Raw genomic sequence first — 7,336 nt, 5'->3', positions numbered from 1 at the left:
TAATCCATGGAGCGCGAGCACAAGTTATTATTATGTATACACCTTGATTCGAACATATAGGTACTTGTACATATAGGTACTTAGGTTGCGGGTTCGAATCCAGGCAGCGGCAGTGTGAACAATTTATAATTAATGGGAGTGCAGAATTGATCACATTGTCGTCGCTTGGACAAGAACGAAGTAACTGACTCCATCCACATCAAAATGTAATTGTAAATATGTTTGTAATTAAAATGAATAAAAATTAAGAAATAATGATGTGGGTGGCCTCTGTTATAGGCGTATATGTCAGAGAAACGGAGGTTAAACCCCATTATTATTATAATATATATATATATATATATATATATTATATTTTAGTTATTTTTAGGTTCATGTAAGGTTTTAGGAAGCTAAGGTTGCCATCTGATAGTTTCAGACAGTCGGAAAATAGGGAAATTATTCCATGTTTAGCACTGAATCATAGTCCGATACGATGTTTTTGATGTGCTGTATCACGTAGTTTTTCCATAATTAATTTTTTAAATGAATGTTCTTCAAATAATTTCAAATTAAAGCTTCTCAGAACTGTCGAATTTATCTGATTATGAGAAAATAGTCAAAATTTTCTCTGGTGGATATATGTTGATATTGGGAGTAGGAAGAACCTCTCCAATTTATGAAGTCTGCCTATTAAATCTGGAGCCAAAAACCCAACAGAAGGCTGAAATTAAGTTGCTCTTAAACTATCAAGGTTAAAACATATTGGTGGCGATAATTGGCGACGTAGGCACAATTGAAAATAGCAAAAAATGTGGATGTACTATAGACCAAAACAGTTCTTGCGTCATCATCGTCTCCTAAAATATTATAATATAGGGTTTGTAATATGTTAAACAAGGGCATCGGACCACAGGCAAAGATAAATACATACATGATAGTCTTAACAATCAAATTACGGGTTCATGCTCTGTTAGTGTTATGTTAGTGTTATAATTCATTTTGATTATGCCATAGTTAAAAATCGTACTAGACCATAACTTGACACTCTTTCAGAATCAATAAAACATTTTGGAAGAACAATTTTGTATATGCAAACTTTTTTACCGAGCCAGGCTCAGATCAAGGACTTCATACTATGATTAAGAACACTTTGTAGCTACAATACTTTGTCCTGTTACATTTATTTGAAAAACAATAGAACATGTAACAACTATAAAGATATATTTTTAATGTGTTCCAAACAGTATTTTCTACGAGTACGATGTATCTTGTGCAAATGTGTAACAATATTTAATGGTTTCATGTAAGAATAAAAATATAAAGCAGCATAATAATAATACGAAGCACAAAAAAAAAAAAATAAAAACAATGCTATTACTACAACTCTACAATACTAAAAAACATTTCGTTTTAGTTTTCAGTTTTCCTTTGCTAAAAAAAGATAGTAGACAGCTATTGTAATCGACTGAGGAGAATATTTTAACTCCCTCTGGTCGGCGAACGCAATACAAAATTCATTTCGGCATAGACTTTACATGAAATACTATACTCTTCATAAAAGTCATATATGTTGCCTAATTTTATGGCAAATCAGCTACATGGACACTTACCCAAAATTATTTGAAGATTGCTCCTAAAATAATAAATTTTACATTCCAGTTTCAAGAAGATTGCAAATTTGTAAAATATAGAATGATGCGACAGCCTGGTAAAGTTTTGGAAAGTATATTTTAAGACGGCTGAATCTTAGATATTTTTTTCGTTATTGAATTTATATTGAGCTGAAATACGTTTAACACCTGAGAGCCGTTTCGATCATTTACCTACGATATTTACTAGTAAAGAATCCGAATGTTTACATGGCCAATTAGAACTACAGCAAACGATTGAAAACTTTTTTTTTTTTTTAATAATAGTAAAACATCTGGTCCAGTGTTTGCAACGGCAAAACTATCTGGTGATTATACATTTTCATAGCGATATAAAAAATGATTTTTTATAAAATGGTCTTAAAATATTTTTTTTCAGCAATTTTTGTGAAACTATTAAACGCGCACAGTGAGCTTAACCGGTCTCAGGTGCCTAAGTCCTAGCTAATATTCAAGGAAAAAAAAGAAAAATTCAAATTCAGTGCGACTTGAAATCAACGTGTCGTGACGTTTCTAGGTCTAATACCAAAACATTTTTCTAAAACATGCACAATCAGAATAAAAGCTCTTGTGCTATCATTTGCAGACATATAATTTTTTAGTGTGGTTGTCTGATGTACATAACGTAATCGTTTAAACAAAAAAATAAATAAACCACTTATTTCTTCTCGTAGACGATTAAAATAATTTTTATTGATGTATGGTTATATTTTGTGGTCAACCTAATAGTCTATTTTTTTCCTTTCACAATAATTATTGTAAATGCTGTGCACATAAGTATACTAAATTTTTTATGGTTTTTCATGTGCATGAAATGTGCCATGGTTTTTTTCTTGTTGCTGTAATCGATGGTTTCAAGGATATGATTTCGTAAATACATATTGTGTTGCTGAAAGGAAAAATGAAACTTTGAAGTAAAAAATTGAAGTGTGATCAAATCAGTGGTTTGAATAATTAATTTTATCAACCTCATTGGAGTATAAACCCTGATGAAGTGAGCGGTCCTTACAACTTATCTGATTGATAGTTTTTCGCAATACTTGCGATATCTTTTTAGGAAATTTGATCCATATAATCAAATCATCAACAATCTGATTTCTCTCCTTTCTCCTGACCTAATTTGTCACTTCCAAATAGCGGAGGGTTTTTGCTTTGGTAATATTCCTTTTTTATACATTTTCAAAATAAAATCGCGCTAGGCTTCACACATATAGATGCTTATTTAGTTACTGTGAGCATTCAAAATGTCAGTCCAAATTAAAAGGAAACATGCTCCCTTACGCGGAAGGGAATTGTAATCTCACGGAGGCCATTTGAGAAACAAAGCCGAAGATAGACCATATGACTATGCTCGGTTGGAATTCACTCTATTCAGATCATAGAAGCATTTGAAAGCCTCAGTAAACAGACTCCTGGGTCCTGTTAAACGTTTCCTTAGATTTTGAAATTGGTATATGAATTGTTGGAAAAGTTATCACCAACTCATTAACTGGAGACTGTTTTAGAGAATTTTCAGGATACTAAATCTTACCAAGGAACGCAAGACAAATATGCAATTACATGCTTGAAAAATTTTGTAGACCACAAATCATTTACAAACATTCTTTAGACAGATTTTCTGGTGTTTAAAATTGGAATACAATTCCGAAGAATGGAATATCTTTTGAATTATTCATTACTATGTTGGTATATTAAAAAGGGGTCTGCTTATTTCATGTATGAAACATGATACAGAAACAATACCATACATTAATGGCAATTTTGGTCTGTTAGGAGAAAATGTTTGGTAATGATATTCTTTGTGAAGAAAGTATGTATAAGCACAGTTACAATTTTAGCAAGGAAAATGAATCTGTTGTACCATATCGAAAAACACATAAATTTAGAAAGAGTCCTGTTTCGTATATATATTTTACATCGCACCACATTCAATTTCATGACTTTTACGATCGTAACGTTCGCGTAACATTTATATTATATATACCAACGATGGTTATTTACCCTCCTACATTATTTGGCTCATGTTTCCGGTATACCATCTCATGTCATTCATATTTATAACGATATATTTCCCTATGGAACATCAGACTGTAACCATAGCTATACATTATTCCCGTAAAATTCAAAATGAAAATTTTGTATTGTATACAGAGATAAGGTTTAGATGAAACAGTTTGTTTTTGAAAAGTATTTTACAACTAAAATATAGCTTTGAGTTATTCCTTTTGCTCCCGAAAAATGAATTGAAAAAGAAATTATCATAAATGCCTATTATTTCACTTATTGAAATTCAAGAACTGAATAGATCTCAATTTCAGGCAGTAGAAAAATTTCACAAGTGCATGCACCTAATAGTTGGTTGCTAAAATCTTGGTGCAGTTTTCTAATATCTGTGTGCACGGTTTTTGCTAGCTAGCAACAATTTTTCGAATAAAGCAGCATTCAAAAAAAAATTAAAATGTGTGAAATAAGGTTTTCTGGTTTCTATGCGGGATTTTTCAATATTGCAAGTTTCATTTAATGCACTTTGTTTAATAACGGTTTATTAAAAAAAGAATCTATTCACAGTCTAAATGTTTGCTTTATTGAAATAGTGCTTTTTTTAGTACCACCCCTTGTAAGTGTATTTTTCCGTATCGCTATGCTACAGTTTCATTTCTGCTTGACTTATTTTGCGTGAACTTTCTGCAATATATCATTCACATACTATTGTAATAGAATACTAAACAGATAATATAAAAAATAAAGCCAATCATTGGCGTAGATTTTTTTAAATTAAAACAAAATAAAATTAGAGTATCATATGATTTCAATTACAATACTAAATATGATCATCAAGAGAAAGAAGTTTAAAAGACTTTTACTCAAGGCGTTAGAAAATACGTCAAATATGAGATACAAGCCAGTTATCTAAATAGTACAGTAGAGCTTTTATTTATTTCGATGTGAATGTCTTGTTAGGGAAAATTTTACCAGAGGCTTTTAATTCTCTAGTCGAATGTTTGCAAAATATTACCAAATCTGAAGCATCTAACACTGACATAAAAGAAATTTAGAGCGTCGATGCAGATAGCTTATCGTATATTTATAAATTGATTGAACGGTCTTAAACTTTTAAATAAAAAATATATGTAATACAGGTGACGCTCCTGGTATCATAGAATTGTTTTTCCTCATACATTTCACATTTTTTATATTTTGCTGTATTTGTCTATATTGTATTGTATTTTTTTAAATTTACTTTTAGTGTGCTTTTAAGTTCATCCATTTTAAAGTTGTATATAAAAACAGAATATTCAATTAAAAACGTGATATGTTTTACAAAATAAGTCATTTTCATTTGTTTTATTTTCAGTAGGAAATGAAGAAAATAGTTGCTGTGGGTGATGAATTAAATTGGATTTTTGTCCATTTTGGTCTTAACATTAAAACACTAAAAATTCATATAGTGGGTAAAAATTAATTAACTAAAAGAAAATTATCTTAAAAGATTTGGCATCTTAATTACAATTCAATCTGATGTACGTACCTAAGTTGATTAAGTTACGGTGTTTCCCGGCTGATGGTGTTTTGGTAAACTTTTGCAATAAACTAATAACAAATATTTTGTTTTAAATAATTTATGCATATCATAATATAGATCATATAGCTTTTAATATGTGATAAAAAACTTTATGACGTTGTAAATTTTTTTTGCAACAACAAGACTTTTTTAAAAGTTAAATAGTACCTGCTATTTTTAATGATCAAAAAAAAAAATTGAAAAATCGACAAGACAAATGAAATGTAACAAAATCAAAACTAAAGCACTGCATCTGATCCATTCAAGGATATCGAATACCGTTTAAAATAATTTGATTGATAAAATCAGAATATATTTATTGTCATTATATACCAAAATAAAATAAGGAAATAAACTTGATATGAATATTTTGAAGGCTTTTATAAATATTGCTATATATGATTAAGTAAATATAAGTTAATGAGAAACTTTTAGGACAAATCACAAAAGACATTTAAAAAAAATGGTCCGATTAACATCTTATGCAAATTTTTGATAGATTAAAAAAATTACTTTACAAAAATTTAAATGTAATTTCGATTTATTAAATGATTTATAGATTTTTTTTTATACCACTGCCTTTCAATAAATATAATACGACCATAGCTTCAAGTGGAGTTATTAAATATACGGTAGGCACGGCTGAATATTTTATATATTAATATTCATTTCTCAGGACAGAATCATTTCTCAACAACACTCGTTGAAAAAATTTGGGTCATTTACGTTTAAGAAATCATTACACAAAATCGAATTTTCATAAATTCAACGCAGCTTTTGCTGTTCATTTGCTTGAAACAAAGGCTTTGTATTTAAAATAAACAAAGCTTTTTTATTCTACAAAAAAACAAAACAATAAGCTTCTACATTCCTGCAGGTAAAGAAAAATATTAAAATAATAATTTTATTTTTTGTTTAGAGCAACTTCGATATCGATATTTAATGGAGAGTGTTCTCAGTTATGTTTCAAGTGCGAGTTTAGGGTCCCGTACCAGAAAAATTTTTCGGTTTTTTTTAAAATTTTTTTTCATTTAAATTTAAAACTATAATTTCCACATTTTACTAAATAAAATATCATCGATCAGAGTATGTTTAAGACATTTATAAAAATGACGTTGATCAATAACGCCTTTATCTGATAATAGATTTATAGAAAAATCTATTCAAATAAAATCAATAAAATAATAACTGGAATTACTTGTTTGGAAATGTCAATTAATAAAAAAAATTGAGAATTGCGTTGTGAAATGTTCAGTAGTTTTCTTAATTATTCGTAGCTATTTTGAAATAGTGCAGACACTTCAACTATATCTGTAATATAATTTGTAACTTTGACACATCTTAAAGATACAATTGCAGTATATTCAAGGATTACGTGATTTGTCGGATCGTGAAAAAGCTTCTGGAAATCATCAAATTTCGATGCGTTATGTTACTTTATATATATGGATGTTACTTTAGTCTAACAAAATATTTTTTCTAAAATCAAGGTTAAAAAATTGCTGCAATTTACTTTTTGTTTATCAAAAATTTTCCTTCCCGTCACCTCCACCAAATTTCTTGGCTTTGAGTCATGTTTTACAATTCCATTATGGTGCCATGTCAGATAAAACGTACCATAATATTGTATTGCCGCTTGAATGTCATATCTATATAAAACATAAAATGGTTAGAAGTGAGTGTTATGAAGATATTCTCACAACGCAACCAAAAATAAAAACTCTGTTATAAAGACAAAACTCAATTAATTAAAATTAAAAAAAATTAATGAAGGTCCTACCGAGATTTGAACTCAGATCGCTGGATTCAAAGTCCAGAGTGCTAACCATTACACCATAGGACCGTCGAATCCACATTGTGTTAAATCCGTATTTCAATATAACAACTAAAGTTATAACGAAACAACGATATAATAGTGCTATTTCCCAGAATGGCTATATTTAATTATTTCTTATTCAATTTAAGCTGTCTAACAAAATTGACAAATATTTGTGTAAAAATCACTTCTAATTTAACTATTATTTATTATTAACCCAGATAATTTGAATTTTGTCTTTTAGAAACCTGTTTAATATATATTTGTGAACAGATAAAAAAGAGAAGAAAAACTTTTAAAGTTTGTTCAAATTAACTGTTTATTTTG

The 7,336-nt window shown here is 29.0% G+C and overlaps 1 non-coding gene across 1 annotated transcript; it reads right to left on the bottom strand.

Moving 5' to 3' along the window:
- Positions 1 to 6,964: 6,964 nt before the first annotated feature.
- On the bottom strand, positions 6,965 to 7,036 carry Trnaq-uug. Its single transcript has one exon. It is a non-coding gene; the product is annotated as a tRNA-Gln (tRNA).
- Between the last annotated feature and the right edge of the window lie 300 nt (positions 7,037 to 7,336).

The sequence above is a fragment of the Chrysoperla carnea genome, chromosome 1 (assembly GCF_905475395.1).
Source record: "Chrysoperla carnea chromosome 1, inChrCarn1.1, whole genome shotgun sequence".
NCBI classification, from domain to species: domain Eukaryota; kingdom Metazoa; phylum Arthropoda; class Insecta; order Neuroptera; family Chrysopidae; genus Chrysoperla; species Chrysoperla carnea.
The sequence above is the reverse complement of the archived record's forward strand: the minus strand, read 5'-3'. Positions and strand labels throughout refer to the sequence as shown.